The sequence below is a fragment of the Dermacentor andersoni genome, chromosome 11, assembly GCF_023375885.2.
Source record: "Dermacentor andersoni chromosome 11, qqDerAnde1_hic_scaffold, whole genome shotgun sequence".
In the NCBI taxonomy this organism is placed as follows: domain Eukaryota; kingdom Metazoa; phylum Arthropoda; class Arachnida; order Ixodida; family Ixodidae; genus Dermacentor; species Dermacentor andersoni.
In genome coordinates, this window is record NC_092824.1 from 25,804,353 (window position 1) to 25,828,299 (window position 23,947).

Consider the following 23,947-nt stretch of genomic DNA (forward strand, 5'->3'; position numbering starts at 1 on the left):
CGGCCACGTCTACGTTCGCACCGCCCTCTCTTTGTCGGCGTTCTAAGCGCTTGCGTATCTCCTTTCCTTCCACGCTCCCGTGGTGGCGGTCCCGTCGTCCACGCGGATGTACATTAAAAGCACGGTAAATGAGTCCGTACCTATGTTCAAACTTATGCGTCACCTCTGTGTCGTCTGTGTCGTATGCTAGGTAGCTTCGCTGTCATCCACCTTCACAGAGTAGAATGGCTCGTGATTTTTTTTTTCTTCACTATATATTTAGGCTATCGTGTCCCTCTTAAGATGGCGGTAGTCCGACGTCACTTTCGAGACATCATTTCCAAGCTCCTTGGATGTGAAGCCGGTCACATTACATCTTGACACACAGGAACGCTAATGGCGAGGATGAGCTTAAATAGGGGCACAGCAGGAGCCGAATCCAGCTCCCTCCTAAATGCACCCATTTTCTTCGAGGGAACAAAATTGCACTTGCGGTTTTGTGTGGCCACATAGAGACTTCAGTACGTCACGGTTAACGATCACGATTCTTCACCAACATGTATGTTCCATCTGGCGTGCCTCGATGCTCACAAAGTTTAAGGCCCATTGCTCTTTTTCTTTATTTACATTAATGATTTACCAAGTTGAGTTTCTTCTAATATTCACCTTTGCACCTCTGATTGTGTTGTATATCGAGAAATTTGTAGTGAGCACGATGAACATATATATTACAATCAGGATTAGATTCTATAATCTCCATGATTATAGTCTCAAGATTTATGCTATCGATATCTCAGAATCAATATGCTGTCTGATCTAGGATGGAAAACTCACGTCACCGTAATAATTAATAACGCAAATCGAATGCTAGGATACTTGCGTCGAAATTTCAATAAGTCTCCGGCAGAACTGAAATTCCTTCTTTATAAAAACCCTTGTGCGCCCCAAATTAGGATATACCGCTGCTGTTTGGGATCGCAGCCGTGATAACCTTATTAATGCACTTGAACTGATTCAGAACAATGCCACACGCTTCGTACTAGCCAATTATTTTCGTCCATCCAGCCTAACGGCAATCATTGTCTCATTTACAGCTGCGCAAAAAAAAAGTTTTTCGCTTACGCTTATTTCCCAAAGTCTACCATCATCATCACCGTTTACACGCTGAGCTCATCCCTGCACCTACGTACTGTTGGAATCTCACCGCTGGCACGAGTTGTTGTAATCTCAGTGCTGACGCCCGCTATTGCAAATGGGTCGCAAGCCCCAAGGGTAGCGTTGGCCTGGCGGCCTGGGGCACAACTGGAAGCATCCGAAGGTCCCGGCAAAGCATGAGTCGACTGGTAACAGAACAACTTGTTTATTCTAGCATCGCAAAAGAGCGGGCGGTCAGGTCGACCGAAGTGGAGAGACGGGAGAGCACGTAACTCAACGGAAGAAATCGGAGACTCTCTCTTGGCGTCCGGGGGCAGCTGCTCTTATACTCTCGGAGTCGAGGGCAAGAGGAAGGCCGCGTGACGAGACCACGTGACGGCGGGGCACGGACAGGCTGAGAGACACGTTGAGACGAGTGTAGTGACGCAGCCGCCAAGCCGGCGCCGGTCAGACCTCCTCGCTTCACACTTGGGGAGCTCCTCTCCCCGGCTGCCGCGCTTTGACAAGCGTGGGCACACACACACACACGAAGACACGTGGCACTGAAACACGCCTGGACGCGCTTGGCGGGGAGGCTTTGCGGCAGCTCCGAACGGGCCAAAATGTCCGCCGCTTTGAACGAAGCCCCGGCGTCCGTTGCATCCGCGCCGGCTATACCGCGCGTCGTAGGCGAAACGTAACAGTACCTTTCATCGTAACCACATTAGTAAAGCTTGGTCTACACCTTCGCGCGCAAACACATTTCTACCCTATTTCATACCGAACACCTCAAGTGACTGAAACCACCTTCCTGCAAATCTTGTTTCCCACACGGATCACGCTTTGTTCATACAATCCTTATTTGCATTTTTTTTTCTTCATTGCTGCTAACTGTGCCAAATAGGGATTCATTTTGTTTGTGTCATGCGGGTTTTGTTTTATCGCTATTTCTTGCTGTATTCTGCCTTACTAGTTTCTGCCTTATCGTTTCTCCTGTATAACTTTGTATAACTTACAGTTCCTTTGTAACCAACCCTCTACAGTGCAACTGCGTTTGAGGATACTTGAAATAAATAAATAAATAGATAAATAAAAGCTTGATGCGACACGGATATACTTGAAGCTCCTTTCGAGAAGCTCACTCGTGCATGAGCACAGTACGGAAATGCTTTTCACTGACGTGACCGTAAATTCGCCACTTCACTACGAGAGACACATGTCAGGTGCTATAGGTGTAGGCAAAAATTTGGTTGACCAAGCGGTGCCACTGGTCCAAGATCAATTTTTTTTATCAATTTTATTTTTGTACTCATCCAGTGGGACTTCCAACTTCGTCCAACTTGCTCGTCAAATAAGGCTTCCCAATGATGTCCGATCAGAATAACCAATTGGGTCCTATTGAAAAACCCAACTGAACTCGATGACTTCTTCTTTTTTTCTTTTTGTACTGGGAAATCTATCTGGACCGACAGCCTACGATACAGACAGCAGAACAAATAAGCTATAGAGTTACTGTATAGAGTGTTTACAAATACATCTTAATTAAATCTAATTAATGATAAATTCTGGGTCTTTAGGTGTCGAAACCACGATTTCGTTTGAGGGCCGCCGTAGTGGGCGACTCCGGATTGACTTGGACCACTTGGGGTTCTTTAATGTGCACCTAGAGATCTACAAGTACACGATTGTTTGTGCGCTTCGCCCACATCGAAATGCGGCCGCCGCGGCGGGTCGGATTCGAACCCGCGACCTCGATCTCAGCAGTGCAACGCCATAGAGTCGATCTGGGTTACTTTGGCGGGTACAAAGGCTTGTTCATAAATGAGGATAATGGAACAAGCGCACGACTATGCTCTGAAGACTGGCATAAAAACAGAATTGATGTCAAGTATCGGCTATGCAAATAAAATACCAAAAACAAAAATAATTTGAGGCACATGACTTAAGTACCCCCTCGCCCAATAATATATCCCTGCCAAAAATAAAAGAAAGAAAAAGAAAAGAGCCTCTTGCAGCTTGAGGAGGCTTGATAACCCAGAAAAAATGCAAAAAGCTGAGCACAGGTGGGGACTTCGTCTCTTAATTAAGTTTTATATAGTAGGCTTCCTATATAAGTGCCCGCACCACCTATAGCCACGATGTCATGAGTTTTGCATTTACGCTGGTGGTACAGAATGGAATGGAAAAACTTTATTGCTCTATATCTCAGAGAGGTTGGCGGTGGGCCGGTGTCTTCATGTCTTGAGTCCCGGCCGCTTCAGAAGGTCGGCGCCCCTATTCCAGGGCACCGCTGAGTCTTGCTGCCTCGCAGGCGTGCTGCACAATTGCCCTTTGGGCTGCGAGCTCGCTGCTGGTGAGCAGACCCTCCCATTGTTCCGCACTTGGCTTATTTACTTTATGGAATGCGAAATTACGCTTGCATTCCCACGTGATGTGGTATAACGTGGGGGTTGCCCCGCACCACGGACATGTATCCCTGTACTGGGTAGGGAACATATTATGTAGTGTGTGCAGGTTGAATAACGTATACCTCGCCAGCTTACTGCCTCATGTTGTATGAGCGATGTGTGGGGTGGGGGGTATTTAAGTCTCCTTCCTCTGTAGTGGTTAAGTATTTCTGCATACGTCGGCTCCACCGTTAAGGGGGCCTTTAGGGTTTCGGACTGCCCTGCTCGGTGCGTGAGTTCGCGAACTAGGCTGTCCACCCTTGAGTTGCCCTCAATCCCGGTGTGTGCCGGTATCCAGAAGATCCTATGTTTTATGTTTTTGTTAGGAGGCTCTGTTTCGAGGAGGAATATCAGTGCTTCTTTGAAGTCTGTTAGAATTATCAGATATTTGTTCCTGCGGTAACCTTCAGCCGCCGCTAGAGCTACGGCGACTTCTTCCCCCTCCGTTACCGTGCAGTTTCTCAGGGTCGCGCAGCTAATTGGTTCTCCCGTGTGGTCTACCACTGCTGCCGCGACTCTAAACATTCTAGTGTTGCGGTCCAATGGGTATACGGCCGCGTCTGTGTATACTGTGTTTTCTAGTGTGGCTAGGTTTCGTTCCACGTAATCTGCTCGTGCCTGCCTTCTGGCGGCGTGGAGATTCGGGTCCATGTTTCTCGGTAGGGGGCTAATCTCCAGTGTCTGGCGAACGCTGTCTGGGATGCTAGCTGCCCAATCATCTATTCCGTCTGTGTTATGCCCTATTCTTTTTAGGAGCTTGCGGCCGGTGGCAGTCTGCTGGAGTCTGGTGATCTGTGCACTGAGCTGCGCTTCCGCGAGTTCTTCGAAGGTGTTGCTTAAGCCCATCTGGTACAGAAATGCGCTTCATCACTTGTGACTCCATGGTGGTCTATGGGGGGGGGGGGGGGGGGGAGCGAGGCAGGAAAGAATTTTTGAGCATCGGCCCTGGGACGATGAGTCGGCCGCAAAAGCCGGGACGCTGCAAGGGGAGGGCGGCCGGCTGTCTCCACAGCTGAGTTGAGATGGGGCCGGTCACGCGCTCGGTCCGGCCAAGCGACCATGCGAACACCACGGACCTGAAGCAAGAATATATATATATATATATATATATATATATATATATATATATATATATATATATATATATATATATATATATATATATATTCTAGTTCACTGTAGCAACGGCACCAACATGCGCTCCTCGCCACTCCGTAGACGCTTCTCGAGCAAAAATGGCGCTGATGCACGGCGCGAGGGCCCACGTGCTGCTATTAGGCCAATAGCGACGCGGCGTCGGCCGGAGCCTGCTTGTCGTCGGTTCGGAACGCCCTGCACGTTCGGCAAATGACGTTCGACCCGGCGACGCCCGCAACTGCTTTGCCAGCCGATGGCGTGCGTCACGGAGGAAGGAAACTAAGGAGAGGCCCTGACGTCACTCTTTGTGAAGCAAAAGTGAAGCCGGAATTTGGCGTTGCTCATGGCGATGCTCCGCCTTTTGGGCCACCCTCCTCTCTTGTTTACATCTTCGCTAAACCACGCCGCGCTGCGCGTGGTGTCGCGCAACATCTGACAGAGCACGGTGCAGGTAACACAGCGCAACAAGACACGGTGACTAACGCAAACCCGCCCACTCAGCGCCTTTGCCACGGCCCGAAACCTACCAGAGCAACACATGTGAGCGCTCAAAACCATAACAACGCCGCCATTGTGGCCCAAAAGGCGTGGCCATACAACAAAAAAAAATAAAAACGCAGCAAGAAAAATGAGAACCTATGCGTCATTTCCGCCACACTTTTTTCCTAGCGCGCGGAGGGGGTAGGGCCTCTCCTTAGTTTCCTTCCTCCGTGGCGTGCGTACTCCCCGGGCCTGCACATGCGTGGAAACGTTTGTGCAAAGTCTTCACAGCGCCATCCCTTTTTTTTTTTCGACCAGACAGTTCGTTATTTATCACAGCCCACCAGATATACAGCCGTACCTGAACAGTGTTTAATTTTTAAAGCTCAACGACACGCTGCTGTTAACTTCCTTCAATAAACGATCGTCTCTATTCTTAACTTGGAAACATTTTTTTCGATCGCTTTCTACCTAAATGTAATGAAATGATTTCTTGAATTATTATTATTATTATTATTAATCGCACCCATATTGCGTTCTTAAAACGCCACTGCTTGGTTTTAGTGCAAAAATAAAGATGCACTTATTCAAGCTATGTTGTTTCTGCTAAGCATGGCAGTGGGCTTTCATGTATGCTTTCTAATGTACACATTGAATTGAGCGCATATTTAGCACAACCAACGTTTCGTATCGATTACAGTCGCACTGGCACATCCTGGGAGGCTTGTATTATACCCAATTAAAAAATTGTATTCCACAAATTCGCAAGGAGGAAAATATTTTTAAAAGAAGAAATGCCGAAGCCAGGCTAATTCCCGTAAGCAATAAAGTTTTACGAATCGCCTCTCAACCGCGAGCACTTATTACTACGCGAAAGCTGCCGCGCAGAGTTGACCCGTTCCTGTGCTAATTTTTACCAAAGCAAAAGATTGACCGCAAGTTTGACGTGCTCCTCCATCGTTTACGCTTTTACGTAGCCTACACCCCTCACTTCTTGTCTCGCTTCAAAAGACGAATGTCCCCTCATCTGTCTATTGCTTTGCGCTATTTCAAGCGGGTGCAACGACCCGTGCCAGGTATGCCGAGCGTGCGCCTCACGAAGTGAAATTGCGCAAGCGCTGGATGATGCAGGCTGATTCACTATCAAGAGAAGAGAGAATAAACTGTTATTTGGCAAACAAGTCGGAAATTTTCCTCGACAAAATACTGTCAATTATCTTTTTTCCTTGCGTTTGTGAGGACGTTTTTTACAACCACGAATATGTAAACGTATATGCCTTGATGGTTCCGTACTTCGCAGCCAGAAGGCCGGCCAAAGCCGAAGGAAGGTCGCAGTTTTGCCCCAACGGCGAAGTATCGATTGCGACAGCAAATAAGCGGACAGTCAATGTGCGAAGTAAGGATAGTACTTTTATTGGCCGTGTCGATTTGTAAATATTCGCTTGATAACTAAATTAACAAACATGGTGTCAGCGAGCACAGGAAACACGATCACGTCACACTCTTATGACCGCGGACACTCGCTGTCAAAACGCTGGCGTGCGCAAACGCGGCAGCAGCAGCGAGCGAAGTGACTTTCGTGCTGTGTTTCCCTTCAACTGAGCGCCGATAACACACAGCACGCGCAAAGCTACGAGCCGCCCAGACTCTGCCCCCAACGCAGACCGCTCTCAAGATACGGCCGCGCGACCACGAGCAGCCGCCGCATGCGCAGTTGCAGCCGGAGTAGAACGCCGCGTCCCCGTCCCTCCCCTTCACCCGGCGCTTCGCAATGTCGGTGCCTCACGTGCGACGCAAGACGGCGCGCTCTACAATGTAAGCAAATCACAAATAAAACTCGGTATATCACTTCCGCCCTTAAGCACTCTACAGTCATGCGGCTAGAAAATCTTGTTTACGGCTTAATTGAAGTCGGAGCTTCCACATCACGCGGATTGCATAATAGAGAGTTTTAGATTAGGGGGACGCAAGGCGTTGGGGCCCCCTAGAGCTTGCGTCCCCCTAATATAAGACTCTATTCACTTCAGCTTTATGCGCATCTACGGGAACACTTACGCATTCAATTGGTTGGCGCTTTCTCGTGCCATTCGGTTATGGGACTCTATTCTTGATTTCGTCGTCTCCGAAAAAAAAGAAAATATCCCGATAAATTCCGCCAGCTCATTGTGTTCATATTCCACTGCATAACTATGACAAAAGGCATATCACGTCTTTTCTTTTTCTTTCTTCCAGTTTATGCGTTCTGTATGCACTGTCTTATTTCGGAGATCATTCTTTTGCTTATTATTCTTGTATTATTTATCCCACGACGTTGTAGGTGATACTGTTATACATTGTCATTTTGTCTTCTGAATGGACTGTATCATTTGCCCTCTTTTTTCTCTAATATGTGCACTACCGTTTCCTATTTGTTTATTTCCTGTGCGTGCAATGCTAAAAAAAATGTTTCTATAGAATGTTTCGCATACATTATTACACTAGCTTGTTAATCACGTATATATTATGTTTTGCTACATGTACCCATCTAGTCTTTACTGTGACGACCCCTCCCCCCCCCCCCTCTTGCCCAATGTCTCATACGAGGCCTGTAAGGAAACTTTAAATAAGTAAATTAAAAAAATACTCTCCAGGAACGAGGCACCTATCGAAAGCGGTCACAGCGGCCGGAATTCGCACCACGCCGCGCTATGAGCTTGGTGGCCGCTTCCCCACCCGCAAGGTGAAGGTCGTTGAGCGCCTCCCTGTGACCGTGGAAATCGCTCTCGCACTGCCCCTTTGCAAGACAAGGCGACCTCGATCGCGACCCGGCAGCCTTTTCTGCAGTCAAAGTTGTGTAATTACGTAAACAAACTTCCTACACAGTTTATCAGGAAACCTCAACGTCATCGAAGCGTTAAATGAACGTCGATGACAAGCATACTCGTATGTGTGGGCCAAAACGGGTTGCGAGAACGGGCAGTCGTGCACAGACTTCTCGCCTTCTTGCCTTAAGTTTCCGTCTGCGATAAACAGTAACGATGATGGCGGTTACAGTAAATGAGGTTCAAACAAGGTGCGGCGGCTTTCTAATGCTGCTCGCGCAGCTGTACTAAAGCGCGCGTTGTAAGAACAAGTGTCGCCACCCGCACAAGGTAGCGCCACGGGTCCGGATGGCAGCTCCGGGCGCCTTAACCCGGCCCGAGATGACAAGTCGGAGAGGGAACGTAGAAATGAAAACGCGAAATATAGAGAGGGGCGGGAAGTTTTTCGGGAATGAACCTTAGGAGTATAGCTTTCATAAGTTCTTGGGGCTAATATTAATTTTACATGTACAGCGCGTGGCTACAATTAAACTTTCTGTTTGATTTATTCGTTGCATGAAATAGGCTCTAATGTTCGTCCTTAACGATACGGCTATCGCAGATCGTTGCAGACTTCTTTGACGAACTACGTGAAGAATTGTGGGTCTACAGAAAGCAGACGTGAACAGTAGATCCACGAGGCAGCCGTTAATTAAGCCTTCGTCGAACAGCTTGTACAAAACAGAATACGTTGGCGACAGAACGGCCGTCCGGCAGGGCCCTAGCTGCGAGGGGTTCCGCACACCAGACACAGAATCGCAGAACCTGCCTTAATTCCAGCTCGCGCGTGGAAAAACAGCCCGAGGGAGAGGGGAGGGAACAGTGACCCACAAGAAAAGCGACGAAGAATACTAAAGACAGATAGCGATGCGACTATACATTCACAAATGTAACGATGACAAACTGAATTGTGGCATCGAAAAAAAAGCATTTACCCACTTTGGTTGTGAACTCAAATAGGTGTATAGTATTTGTTATTTGTTAATTTTTAAGTGAACAATATTGAGAAGATGTTTAGAATTATTTATCCCGAAGTCGCAAAAAAAAAAAAAAAAGTCGCAGTTTCGCCCTACAGGCGCGAAGCATCGATTGCGATAGCAAATTAGTAGACAGCTATACAAAGTAAGAATAATATATTTATCGGCTCTGTAAACTTGTAAACATTCGCTTACTAATTAAATTAACAAGCACCGGTGATCCTGCCATCACGTGCTGGCATCATCACCGGAAGCATATGTGGCCCAGACATTTCGGTGCAGTCTCCAGCTCACATAGGCAAAATCCCGCTTCAAAACTTGGGAGTAAACTTAAGTGGACTGCATAGCAATGAATTAACACTCAAGCCACACGGAACTATCACTAAGAGGTTAACAATAATTGTCGATGATATTGCCGTCCATTACGAAAATTTGCGAAGAGCTCTGACGGTACGTCTCTATTATCTAGTATCTATTAGCTGGCACAACTACGATCGACGCACTTTGCTCAAATGCTTAAAATAAGCGTAGTTTTTTTTTTTTTTTTTTTGCTTATTTCTTCGACGACGCACTCGCGGTCCCGCTCTTTCCCTCCGAGCGCCCACCGGCGGTCGGTCGCACGTAATGTGACCGTGTCACATTATGCGGAGGTACAAAGCGCGAGATGCGAAACTCGGGAAAGACAACGCTTCAGTTTCGAACGGCCCACGCGATACGCTCCTCTCCCGCTGTCATGCGGCGCTTAAATATGACTGCCGCGTAACAAAAGTTGCATAAAGTTCCAAATATATATGAGGGCACTCATATATGCGGATTGTTCCAGGAACGACGTTTGTTTTCCCGAGAGTAACCGCCCGCTGTTGCGAAACCCGCTGACCACACGCCGCGTTACGTGCTTCCTGCAGGCCGCGTTCCACGAAGGCAAGCGTGACTCCTGCGTGGCAGAAACAATTTCTTCGGCGTCCCTCGGCGTCGTGCCCCTCCCACAGTCGGTATTGGGTTTCGAATTACCCGAGACGGGGCCCCTCTGCTGAAGTGAAAACTCATGGTCCGGGTGTGCGTGTGTGCGCGCGCGCGTGTGTGTGTGTGTGTGTGTGTGTGTGTGTGTGTGTGTGTGTGTGTGTGTGTGTGTGTGTGTGTGTGTGTGTGTGTGTGTGTGTGTGTGTGTGTTGTATACACGGTCAAGCCGTCAACGCCGCTGTTAGAACGAGGATCTCCGCACCGATCCGCGTTTTCGGCCACGCTACGTTTACACCAAAGACTGTTCCAAGGTCATTGGCACTGTGCATGTCGACGCTTCTGGAACGCCGAAGCGTGTCCTCCCGGAACGTTAAAGACCTCCTTTCGCTGGATCCACGGTGTAAAAAAAAGGAGGAAGAAGAGAGAGAGAGAGATACGGTTACGTGTTGCGTCTCCGCGTCTCGACTCTGTCCGGACCGATAGGCACCGGTCGTTCGAAACCAGCCAGCCGCGCCCCGCGTCGTAAGAGCACTCAGCAGGTCGCCGAACGAACGCATAAACATCGCGGCTCGCACGGTGTCCAGGATCGGCGAAGCGCTGAGGTTCGGGTTCCGCAAAACCATCGTTCGAGTCTTGTTTTCCAATTCTTCTCCTCCTCTGTTTCCGCCTCCCGCCACATTACCCTCCCCCTCCACTCCTCCCCACAAAAAGAAGAAGACGAAGAAAGAAAAATCATTCGAGGTTCATAAACAACGGCCTTCGTGGTTGCTCTGGTTCGACCGCGGAGTGGATCCGACCTGTGGTCCCGCGCTCTTTCCGCGTGGCTTTTCTCACGGCACCATGGAATGTGTAGTCAGACGTGCATCGTTCAGCGCAGGTTGTATCGGCCGCGCATGCAGGCTGCTCGTCTGAAGAAAGCATCTCTATGTACTATCTATACTGCGGCGAGGAACGCATACGTCGCCTTGAAGAAGACAAGTCCACGTGTCGAAACGTTGGTCCCGGCTTTCCCCTTGTTCTCGTTTTGCTCATCGTCTTGAATTTCCATCTCCCGCCTTCCCCGTGTTTTCCCTAGATTTATATCTACTAGGTGTTTCGAAAATGGGATAAAAATTGCTTTAGAAAGATTGTTCACATGCGGTTATCAGGTTGCTCCGAAAGGAGAACACGTGGAAGAGCGGCCCTTCGTCTGGCTAGGTCACGCTCCAAACAGAACATTTCTATCCTCCAACCTCCGTGGAGGACTGGCCAAGAAGCAGACAATTCTACAAGTGTTTATAGTCAGATTATAACCAAAGGAAATTAGAGGGATGTTAGAGCGTGGGGGAGATAAACAATGTACAAACGAGAAGAGAGCTATATAGGGAATTTCGATATAATATAAGAATTGCAACATATAATTCTAGAAATTTAATAACGTTCTCGCTTTATGTCCCCAATAGAGTTGTAAATCACAAGAAAAGCATCCATGTGGCTGAATCTCATGCGCAGGCGCCTCGAGGGGGAGAATTTAGAGAGAGAACTATAACTACCATGACTGGCCAAGTTAGAGTGGATAGCACAAGTTGGCGAAATGGAACTTGTAAAAGCTTTCTTGGTCCTAAAATTGGCGGCCAGGGTGAAAAAAAAAGAAAAGCTACCTAGAATCAAATACATAAAGCGTGCTTCAACGGTGGAATGCAAAGTGCTGCATGAGCGGAGGTCTGTCTGCGGCGGCTGCCGTGAATCGCGCCCACGCGCTGCCTCTCGCGATCTCCCGATTAGCGAGGCAGTCGCGCCACACTGCGCTCCGTTTACAACGCGCAGCACGAGCCAGACTGTCTGCGCCAGCCAATGTATGGCGCAACGAAAACACGTGTAGAGCTGCGCTAAAATTTCGCGTTAGGGAGTATCGTAATCGTCGGTGAACTTATCTTATTTTTTTGCCTTTTCGAATAACGCTTGTTTTACGTGGATGTAACTGAAGTTTCCCCCTACGCCAATGCCTAAACAAATTAAATTCTGGGGATTTAAGTGCGCAAACCACGATCTGATTATGAGGCACGCCGTAGTGGTGAACGCTGGATTGATTTTGACCCTATGGGCTTACTTAACGTGCACCCAATGCACGGCATATGGGCGTTTTTGCATTTCGCCTCCATTAATGCCATTGATCCTCCATTGGTAGCCGCCGCGACCAGGATTCGATCCCGCGACCTCGTGCATAGCAGCGAAACGCCAAAGCCACTAAGCAACCACGGGGGTTTAGCCAATGCTTCCTGAATGCATGTAAGATATTCATTAATAAATATATTTAGGAATAAACAAATAAAATAAACGTGCCGTAAGCAGGCACGTGGGAAAGGCGACTAGTGTTTCTCTGTTCGGTGCAATAAATATGTTAGTCATTACTGTTTATAGTTACGGTGATGCCTGCTTGGCTGGCGGCTACGTCCGCTAATAAACGAGCTAATATTTGCATAATTTGTAATTTTACCCTGCGCGCTCAATTTCTCTCTTTATCGAGCCTTCATATTGCGTGCTGAAGGGACTAGCGCAGGAGTGGACACGGGATGCAAAAAGCCGACAAGGACAAGCGCAAACCGAAGACTGCTAAGACGTCTGCGGGCAGCTGCTGGTTGCGAATACGGTATCCAAAGACGCGGGCACGGCAAACAGTGATTACGATCAAGGTTACGAGGACAGACGGATGAAGATTAACACAATCAACAAAGCCCGGCGAACTAGAAATGAACTGAAGCAGGGTGTGAGACCGGGCTAGTTGGTCGCCTTTTTGTGTACCGTGTCCACTCCTGCGCTAGTCACTTCAGCATGGAATACCAACTGGCCCGGTTGCTGCTGACCTCTAAGCTCACACTTATCTCATATGCCTGCTGCGTAGGATGGAGGCTGCAAGAGTTGGGGTCGGGCATGAAATAAGTGGTAGCTGGCCCATGCCATCGTCCGACTCATCCACGCTAAGGACGTTGTTGAAGGGAGGAGCTTGCTCGCATCGAGAACAATATCTACATGAAGACAGGAGATACATTTCATCAGTCTAGCATTACTGAAAAGGAAGCACACGGAGCAGCCGAAAACGGCTGCTTAAAAACCCTCTGTCCTCCCTAGATCTCTAGGTGAGGGAAAACTGCCGTTCAACCTTCGTCCAATGGGAGTGTCCAAAGTCGTCGTAGTTGACCGGCCTTTGAGGGGGAGGGTTCACACGCTCACTTCCGCACTTTGGCTTCACTGAACACACCGAGTGGAGAGGGTCCTCGTTGACAGGGGTTGATACGCTTGACCCAAGCTGGCGTCTCTTGATTCCAGAGCTGACTCCACAGTTAGCCGCCGCATCTGTCAATCGACTGTGACGTTTTCTGGAGCCCGTGAGAAAGCCCCGCGAAACACCCTTTTCCAGGAATTCTCTTGCTCCAAGTAGGCCGTGAAGGCGACAGCGAACCAACTAACGATACTCGGTCCGCCGAACGTGGCTAGCCTTGTTGGCGCCGCTGGGCTGTCCGAGGAGGCGCATTGTTGGCTTTACAAAGCGACTCGTCGCAGCGGGCTGGGAAAGGCTCGAATGACGCTACCCCCGCAGGCCGATCGTAACAAGGCACGCCCACGGAACCAAACGGAAAGGGACGTGGTAGTAAACAAATTGAGACCGAAGCGAATACGAATCGAATATGGCGCCGAATACATTTCGAATAGTTTTCGAATAATCAATGGCCGATGTCACAATTAATGTAATACGCTGTTAACAACTTGTAATTATTAAAGTTACCGCGCTTCTGTCACTGCAGTACGTTATGAAGTGTTGTTCATTAAAACACGAATGGAGCATTAGGAGCAAACGAGTAGTTTCTTCGCATGCACAGGATCCTTCAGAATGATCACTGTACAGTATGGCTACCTAAGTGACGTAGCATGCTGCGCTGAGCAAGTGCTCATGTTTTGTGTCTATACTACGCCCGCGGGGGTGATAACGTACAGTACTGTTGGTCTAAATTTATGTTTATTTGTGCGCGTTTGACGTTTTGAAATACTCGCAAAGTATTCGAAAAAATATTCGCATTTACGAATAGTGACTATTCGATTCGTTATTCGAAAGTTTCGAATATTCTCACACCCCTACTTGAAATTGGACGCTCTCATACATGCGGTAAACGCTAATTAGAGTAAGGGGGGAAACTACAAACGCAGCGGCTAGCTTCTTTTTTCTTTTCTTCTTCTTCCTTTAGACATTTGACACACGGGCAAAGCGAAAGTCGTCCCTGGGGACGGGGGCAGGGACCTATCCGAATTCTGCCCTTGTTTGAAGAAATTTTGACTGTGCCGTCGTGAAACGTGCCGCAACAACGAACGTCGTGTAATTTCTCTCGAGGCACGCGCTCCGCAACGTCATCCTCGCACGCGTTCCAGACGCCTTAGGCCGCACCACTGACGAAACGCCGCGTCCACCGCGGCCCAGAGACCGCGACGTAATCGAAGGACATGCCACACTTGCGCGCACTCTGTTAAAAAGCTTCAAGCACAATTTAAACAACAAACGTGCGAAGATCTGGCGTTTGTTGGTTTACTTCCCGATTCACAGGTGGCAGGGCAATCGGTAAGACCTCAAATTACGGCCCTATTTTAGTGCAGTCTTTTTAAACGCGAGGGTCCCCTGCGAGAGCACTGCAAATGGCCGTGCTTGAGGAACTCGGCGCACTGCGCCACGTCACGTCTCGTGCGCCGAAGTGCGAGCAGCGCACGGGCAGCTCTCGAGCCTTTCGCCGTTCCATTTCCCCCAGATGCGCCAGCCAGGAGTGTGGCGTCCGAGTGTCTGCACCGGCGCTGAATGCTGACGTGTCCGACAGGATTCATCGTGGGAACAGCGACATCGTGGGAACAGCGCTGGTCAGGGCACCGTCGCAGTGCCCCCCATTGGAGACCGCGGCACAGCGCCGGAATTCTCCGACGGAATTGGCAAGTTTGCGTCAGCATTTTTGCGTCGTTTTTTCCGCGACGGAACCGCGCCGAAGGGTCACAGCCAGGTCACCGGGTCGCTTTCGATCGCGATCGAGGCCGATCGGGTCAGAGTCTCTCGATCGTGATTGCCTACTTTGAGCAAGCTGCGGAAGGGAGCCAGCCACCGTCGAGAGATTCGATGCCTTTCGGACTCGATCGTGCTTAGAAAGGTCCCCGTGTGACCACGGGGTACGCGATGGAACGCTCCTGAGAACGCCGTCAGGCGACTGCTCTTTTTGCCGTCAAGGACGCTCGGCGCGATATAAGTCCTTGAGACAGCACGACCGCGGGTCGACGAGAAGGGTACTCGTTGCTGCGCATTTTCTTTCTTCCCTTTATTTATCTTTTCCGTCCGTTTCTGATGCCGGATGTCTCTTATCGGTCGCGTCCGCGCAAAGCGCACCACGGGTCTGTCGTGAATCTGCAATGCGCGATAGTTAGCAGCGAAGCGTCTTTGCCGCCTGAAAGTTTTGTCTGGAAGAACGCCGATTTGGGGGTATTTTGTGTTCCTGCGTCCGCCGGACGCCTAGTGGCCGATCCTAGCGATCATATGCTGGCGTCCAAGGGCTAAATAAATAAATAAATAAATAAATAAATAGAAATTTAAATTGATAGCCACAAAATGCAGTCCTCGGGATGTCGATTTGGCTTCTTTGTTGCGACCAACAGTATCGAACGACTCAACACGGCCCCGAAGCTACATGCTCCGACGGCGATGCCTTTACACGCGCTCGGTATACGTGTTTCGGTGCCGTTGAGTCGCGTCCGTATTGCGTGGCTCAGCCAGATAATCGAAAATTACTTTCACTGCAATAATGTATGCGAACGCGAACATCCGCGCACGACTGCTTTGATGCGTCGATTAGTGGGGGTTACTTGCAGAGTACGATTTCGGAAGCAGCGGCCGCGTGAGCCCGTGGCAGCGTAATGTCCCTCGATAATTTGAAAGTACCGCCACTCTTTGAACTCTGCCGCCGCTACGCGACCTCCTCGCCCCATTGCCTCCCCCTCCACCCGCGGTACGCGGTCTTGTGCCCGTTTTCCTGTACGACGATTGGTCTCCCTGCCGTTGCCCTTGGAAACGCGGATGTCCTGCGTTTTGTTTGTGTTTTTCCGTTTTGTTCGCCATTTTTCTCCTCAGCTCGGCTAGCTCGGCGTAGCGCACGTTGTACGCTGTGTTTCCTGCTCTCTGTGCTAACGCTATGCCGTGCTGTATATATAGCAATATAACTGCAGCAACAAGCCTGAAGATGGTTGTGCAGTTTTTTATGATACCACAAGGAAAGCCTGACGGCTTGCACAGGAAGCAGTGGCTGCATAACATTGGCCGAAAGAACTTTGTTCCGGCAAAGAACAGTGTTGTTTGCGAGGCGAGTCGTCTTTCTTATTGCTTGTATCAAAGCATCCCCTAATAGAGTGTTTTAGTTGAGCGTGTTTACGCTCCGCTAAGCAGCTAAGCGGAGCGGAAGCGCGAATGCGCATGCGCCGTCCGCTTAGCCGTACGCGGGATAGCGGAGCGAGGAACACGGTCCGCTTAGAAGCTGCCTGAGCGGAGCGTGCTGCGCAGTGCTTTGGCTAGCGTTGGCGTCAGAAAGGATTGGATTGGCTGCAGAAAGCAAGCGCGCTGGCTATCACGTGGCGTTCCCCAAGACGGCGCTTTATTTTCGATTGGATAAAATGGACCGGTAACGCATTACAAGCGCACGTCTAGATACTTCATGGAGAAATAAGTTATATATATACATATATACGTTTTGCTGTATAAAAGTCATCAATAGGTGTTTTTATTTTCTTTCATTACCCTGCATTTAGCCAGGGGGCGCTGCAACTACGAAAGGTCCGCTCCGCTACGCTAAACGTATAAAATGCTGCATCTTTTAAATTCTTCCGGCCTGCTCACCAGCGTTTCTGCTGTGGCAGTTTGTATGTTGCATCAAAATGGGGTTATTCTGCTGGTACTCCATCACCTCGCACGTCACCCACTGTTGTTATTCAGTCGGAATCTCTCTCAAGGTCTCGTTGTGAGCAGAAAATATCATGCGACGAGGTTAATGATTAGTGATTGAATAAGGTGGATTAGGGAGGATTAAGGTTAATTAAGGAGGATTATAGGGTGTATTAAGGATGATTAAGCTGTATTAAGGAAGAAGAGGGTAGATTAACGTGGATGATGATTAAGGTGGATTAGGGTCGATTAGGGTGGATTAATGGGAATTATGGTTAATGAAGAAGTATTAAGACCGATTAGGGTGGAATAATGGGGATTAGGGTGGGTTAAGGATATTAGGGTGTATAGAGGATTAATGTGCATGAACAAGGATTAAGGCGTATTAAGGAGGATTAGGGTGGACTGAGGTAGATGAAGCAGGATTAAGACCGATTAGGGTGGATTAAGGAGGACCAAGTGGGCTAAGTTGTGTTAGGGTAGATTAAGGTGAATTAAGGTTAATGAAGGAGTATTCAGACCGATTAGGGTGTATTAAGGATGATTGAGGGAAAATAAGACATCCACCCAATCGTAGCAATTGCTACAAAGCAAGACGTCTCATTTTTTCCTTAGTTACTTCTCTCCACCTTGCGGGTTTCCGCAAAACTATTACGTCAAGGATTATTAAGGTGGATTAAGGTGCATGAACAAGGATTAAAGTGTATTAAGGAGTACTACGGTGGATTAAAGTGTATGAAGAAAGCTTAACGTCGATTAGGGTGGATTAAGGTGAATTAGGGTTAATGAAGGAGTATTACCACCTATTAGGATGGATTAAGGAGGATTAGGGGACTAAGGTGTATTAGGGTGTATAAAGGAGGATTAAGTTGCATGAACAAGGATTAAGACATATTAAGGAGCATTAGGGTGGGTGAAGTGGGTTAAGTTAGGGTAGATTAAGGTGGATTAGCGTTGATGGAGGTGGATTAAGGTGAATTACAGTAGGCTTTTCAAGGCTTTGCATTCGCATCTATTAGGCGATACCTAAGGACACCTTGGAATTCCAAAAGTCAAAATCCAAAAATGGCGATCGCGATCAGGCCCTTTGAACGCGATTGCTTGCTGCAGGCTGAAGTCTGCGCACTCTAGCGCAGTATTCTGAAAACGCTAAAACAAAAAGGGAAGGCAGCTCAAGAAAGAACGTTTAAAAATATTTTTATCAGCAATACAGTAAGCCATAAAATTGAAATACTGTCCAAATTTAATCACATTTTGCAAATCTGAATTTGGAGCCAAGGCATTATGCAGTTCTTCGAGTTCCCGAAGTGGTTGCCGACGATCAGCAGACGATAACTCGGTCCGGATCGTTGGGCCGTGTAGCAGCGACCACTGTTGATCGCGATCAAGAAATACGATGCGGATCGGCCCCGATCGCGATCAGAAGTGTACGTGTGACACTGTCCCTTCGCCCTGACAGCAACAAATAAACGGTAAAATCGATCATCGCTTACTCTCATCTCACGCCAAGGACGAATCATTAGGTATGTTTTGTCGCTACTATTGAGATCAGCTGTTTGTCTTCACGCTACTCCGTTTCGGACATCATCAGGTACAACGCTGTGGAGGCTAGGGATACCTTCTGCTGTGGCTGCGTCCGCACTGAGAAACAGTTCGATAATCTTGATCGAACTTGTGTGAAACTTCTTTATTTAGGTTCAGTATTGAATGAAAAAAAGAAAGGTTTAATGCTTTGAAACAAACTGTGGTATATGGCTACCCACTGCCCTTGTTTTAAATCAATTTGTTCTTCGTGGCGTTTTTTTTTCGTCCTATTTTTTTTTCCCCAGCTCGTCGCGGCAGCCTCACGCGCACGCTCGCGCGAGCAAACGCCGTTGGCGCGCACCGAAGCATGGACGGAACGCGCGGAGTGATACTTCTTTTCGTCACCGGACTTGGTGCGTAGCTTCCACAGCGTTGCACCTGAAACGGAGCGCTGAACAGCAATAGCGGTTTCTTTTCCACTTAGCAGATTTCTATTTAACACACACACACACACGTGTGTGTAAAGACTAGGCTGAGCTCGAGGTGACGGCTTCGATCCCAGCCGCGGCGGCCGCATTGCGATGAAAGCGGAATGCAAAAAAATGCTCGTGCACTAAGGTTAAGGTACACGTTAAGGAACCTCAAACGAACCATGTGTCCCAAGTAACTAGTGCCTGAATTTAAATATGCGCAAGTGCCACGTAGCTGGACGGTAAAGTCCGACTTTTTTTGTATTTTCGCCTATATCTACACGGTTATTTCGGTTAATCAACTGCTCAGATAGTATATTCTGAGCAAAAGTGCCAGTGGGAAAATTCTATACCACGCTAAAAAATTCTCAATCCAGCTTTCTGTTGCTCAATACGTGCTACGTGAAAATACTTTTCCAATCCTGAAAGACCGCGAAATGCGTAAAAGTGCCCGTGACACTTTCCCGAATTTTGCGTTGTTTGATAATGATACTTTCACTCTCAATATACTATTTGAGAAGTTTATCGATTAGTAAGCACGAATTGTGTAATTAGGCAAAAAATAAAGAATCGCCTGACTTGCTCCAAGCGACGTCATTCTGATCTGTCCAGCGACGTGGCACACACACACACACACACACACACACACACACACACACACACACACACACACACACACACACACATTTATATATATATATATATATATATATATATATATATATATACACTGTGGGCTGCAACTTTGGATTCGAGGCTTTGTTTCGTTCATTCGCGGGAATTCAGCTTCTTGCCGCAAATACCGCGTCCCGTAATCTTTTGTAGCCTACTGCACTTCATTAAGTGATCTGTTTGTTACTTCCTTTGGCGCATTCCTTGATGTTCCAGCAGAGCGTTTTAATCAAGCAGGAAATATAGTACCAGAAGAGAGTCGTCACCGTGTTGCCCGCCTACGTGCGCGACGCTGGCTGAAGAGAGGGAGAGAAACAACTGATGGGAAAGGGCAGCCCACCTGCTTCCCTGCACCACTCTGCGCTCCGGGCCGAATGAAGGAGCCATTAGCGGTTTGCAGATGGGCGTCCTCTCGGTGACACACCGCAGCTGCTTCTCGTTGCTGCTTTGGGCCGTCGAGTCGATCACGACCCGTAGCTTTCGCTTCACTGCACGGATTTAGTGATGCCGAGTATTGGGGAGGGCCTGAACGTTTCGGGAGAGGAGGGAAGCTCGACTCCCCGTTCCCCGTGCGTGCCCCCCTCCTCTCAAACATGCCGCTCGACAAAGGGCTACCGAAAAAAAAAAAAAAAGAGGGACACCAGAAACGATCGCCGATGGTTGTGCGAAAAAGGGGACGAGCGGGTGGAGGCGGCGGCGTGGTGTTTGATCTGACAGGAAAACACGGCACCGGAGCAACCGGTTGACGAAGGACACAGCAGCGTTGGGCCTTTTTTTTTACTGGCGAACTCTGCGTTCTCAGGACATTCTCTTATTTTATGTTTATTTTTGTCGTACTGGTCGTTTCGAAACGCCTTGTAATGTGTACGAAACAGCCAGGACAAAAAAAAAAAAAAACGCGAAGAAACATTGTGTTCACCCGTTGCCATTGATGCGCTGCTCAGTAAGAGGTCGAGGGTTCGATTAGGAGCCTGCATTAGGAAAAACGCTCGCGCGCCGTACTTAGGGCGAACGTTAAACCCCGCACACCCCGCCTTGCAGCTGGTCAAAATTCGTACCAGCGTTTTTTTTGCATGCCTCCCGCCATCGTAATGCGAGCGAAATGGAAACCGCGTGACCTCGCGCCCAACTGCGCAACGGCGTGGCATCTGAGCTACCGTTTAATCAGCATCCAGATAACATAATTATCACGTAAAGACTGACGCCTCGCCTGAAGAGAGACTAAACAAGGGACGTTCTTTTTTGAACGTAAAATCCACACTGAATAGATAAGCGCGAAAGGGAACACGAGAAGAGACTCTCGTCTTGTGTGTGCGACACCGACGCATGGAATGAGGTAAGATAACCGATGGTCATCAAGGGTTACGGACTGGATTCCAAGGGAAGGGAAGCGTAGCAGGGGGCGGCAGAAAGTTAGGTGGGCAGATGAGATTAAGAAGTTTGCAGGGACGACATGGCCACAATTAGTACATGACCGGGGTAGTTGGAGAAGTATGGGAGAGGCCTCTGCCCTGCAGTGGGCGTAACCAGGCTGATGATGATGATACCGACGTGCCGATTCCGTCGAGCGCAATCCATGCGTGGCTGCTCGTATACGCGCGGCCTCGTGGAACGTAGTGTGACCGCGCATCCATACGTTCCACAAAGCAGACTGGTAGGGCTATTTGGTATTGCGTGTTAATATTTTTAGAGCAAAGAAACTCTATGGTGTTATGCGTTACTCTATATGTTAACTCTATGCTGCATCCGCGTTCGGTAGCCACGACGCCGCCAGAAAGACCGCGACACGGCGGTCGTGCAGCTGTTTCTACCGTCTATCACTTTAAGGAGGCCAGCTGTTTTAGGGAGTATGGTGATCGTCGGCGACGTTTTTTTTTTTTTTTCCCTTGCACACAGCCGACAGCACCGCGCGGCCGCCCGAGTGTCAACGATCGCAGAGGAGATAACAAGCAGCACGCATACTTTTTTTTTTATTTCCCCCCCACCCCTGAACCTTTCCTTGCCTACCGTCCCATGGTTTGGCATGGGTCGAACGGCGGTCGGTCGCTGGTCGGGTTCTCACCGGGAAAGAAAAAAAAAAAAAAAAAAAAACGCGTCCCGCATCGCGATTCGAACCCCCGTCCGCGAACGCAGCATTGCCGCGCGACTGGCAATTCGAGGCACTGCGCGTGTATTCGCGGGCTTCTTTCCCGCTCGTAAAAACAGTGTTATGTAGCACGTATCGAGCGAGAGAAAGCTGTATCGGGAGTTCATGTTGCTCTACAATTTTCTCACGGTCACTTTTAATCTAATTATAATGTTTGAGTTGATTAATTAAGACTAATTACGTACTTAGGCGGAATGCAAAAAAATAAGAAATAATCTAAATCACATCTCCAAGCGACGGAAAACCTCGGTACTGTCCAGCTACGTGGCATTTGCATACTTCAAAATCTCGGTGCAGTTGGGACACCCCGTGTAGTTCACAGGGGCAAATTTTGGTGAAAATGATTTCGCATATAGACGTCTGAAGCCGGCCACTCCGGAAATATTTTCAGGTGGGGCCAAAAGCCGAAGAAAGGGGGCGGGGGAGGACGTCGGCCCTGGGAATGCAGGGCTTGCTTGCAGTGGAACTTGCGCGAGGCTCACGCTGTGATCAACGCAGCTATACAGTCCAGATTGGGCGAGTTGGTTGTACATGGTACTTATTAAACTTTTGCGCGCACAAAGACAGGGCGTCGAACGAAGAAGGGTCACACAACATGCGCACAGTCGGGCGAGTTGGGTCAGCATTGCGGCCGTGTAAACGCGCTGTCTCTGCAACCGTCGTGTCCTTGGTAATAATAATAATAATAATGATAATAATAATAATAAAAATAAAAGTTAATGAGTAGTAAATTCGGTAATACTTTAGTAGACCACGACTAGCAGTGTCGGTAGGAGGTATTGCGTGTACCCAGCGACGATCATTCCAGAGCCGATCTCGCTATGTTGTTAAAGCACGGTAAATGGTTGCAGCCGCGGTCGCGCCTATTTATTAAAGAACAAATTACGTATATCTGCAGGCATCACGACAGTGAGTACCACGTATAGTTGGCGGACTATAGTCCAAAAAATATACGGGAATTGTCTCCTCCTCTCCCCGCGTTTTTATATATCTTTTTGTTCTCCATTTAGAAACGGGGCAACCACGTGCGGATGTGGTAAAAACTAAAAACACGAACGCAGCGTTTCCTTTTTTCGCCCCCCCTTTCCCCCTTTATTTATTTCATATACCTTAGTTAATGCGCGTGTGGCCGCATACGGGCGCCTGCCGAGTTGGGTTGGTCGGTTCACGACGACGAGAATAAAAAAACAAAAAAACAAAAAAGAACATCGCGAGAGGCAGGACCGAAGCTGCAAGGGCGTGTACAGACATTTGCTGAGACATAGTTACTAGCGCTAACAAGACTAACGGAAGAAAAAGTTGGGACAGGACAGAGGGCTGGACTTCAACTGACAAGCTTTATTCACAAAAAAAACATGGCATGCAAGAAACCACCGTATGCTCAAATAAATGCGCAGACGGACGCGTAAACGAACGTGCCACGTAGGGGAAAACCACATGCGCAACGAAGCCTATGATAGGCGCCCACAGCAAGCAATTACAAATCATTGATCAGGTTCTTCTCAAGGTACGCTACCTCTTTATCAGTGAGTGCCAGGGATGGAGCGCTTACATTTTCATCAGCAGCTCTTGAAATGCAATATATGCTTCAAATATTTCCCTATCTAACTTGTCCGAACGTCTTCTTCCGTTAGTCTCGTTAGCGCTAGTTACTATATGTCTCTCGGCAGCTCGACCAGGGGGCAAGCAGTGCAATCCGGTGGTGCAGTTCGGCTCGTCGACGCGTCCCAACGGCCGCCCCGTCGTCGTGTGTGGTTGCGCCCGCGGGCTGAAGCGGTCGAGTTCCAGACGGTGCGTACTTCGTGTTGTCTCCCCTCGCCATCGTCGAGGGTGAGAACACCGAGCTGGGGTTAACGAACCTCCCTTTCCCTACAGGAGTTTCGTTTTCCTTTCTTTCTCCCCCGCCGAAGGCGGTGCTTATCACTAGTTTTGACCACGCACGTGCTGTCTGCTACACGAGCTCTTCGCGTTGTTTCCCTCCTTTCGTTGCGTAGTACGAAAAGCCGTCGTGTGAGCGTGCCGCGCGATGCTGTTCGCTGAGCCATCAAGTAATCGTCGCTCTTTCCTTTATTTAAAAAAAAAAAGTTCGGGGGGGGGGGGGGGGGGAGGGGGGAGCGTTTGGTATATGAAAGTACGCGAGCAGAAAGCACAGGAAAATATACCATAGTCGATGACGACCTAAGCATTCAAAGGTCACACGTACGCCCTCCGACTCGGAACACAATTTGTATATAGATGCACCAGCCA

At 48.7% G+C, this 23,947-nt stretch overlaps 1 protein-coding gene across 1 annotated transcript in view; it reads left to right on the forward strand.

The window, feature by feature from the left end:
- Positions 1-14,682: 14,682 nt before the first annotated feature.
- The window catches only part of LOC126518329 (ATP-dependent RNA helicase vasa-like), a 95,145-nt gene continuing 85,880 nt past the window's right edge, over positions 14,683-23,947 (forward strand). The window contains exon 1 of the mRNA XM_055064310.2: positions 14,683-14,901. The gene's annotated coding sequence lies outside the window, so the exon portion shown is untranslated. The remainder of the gene's footprint in view (positions 14,902-23,947) is intronic.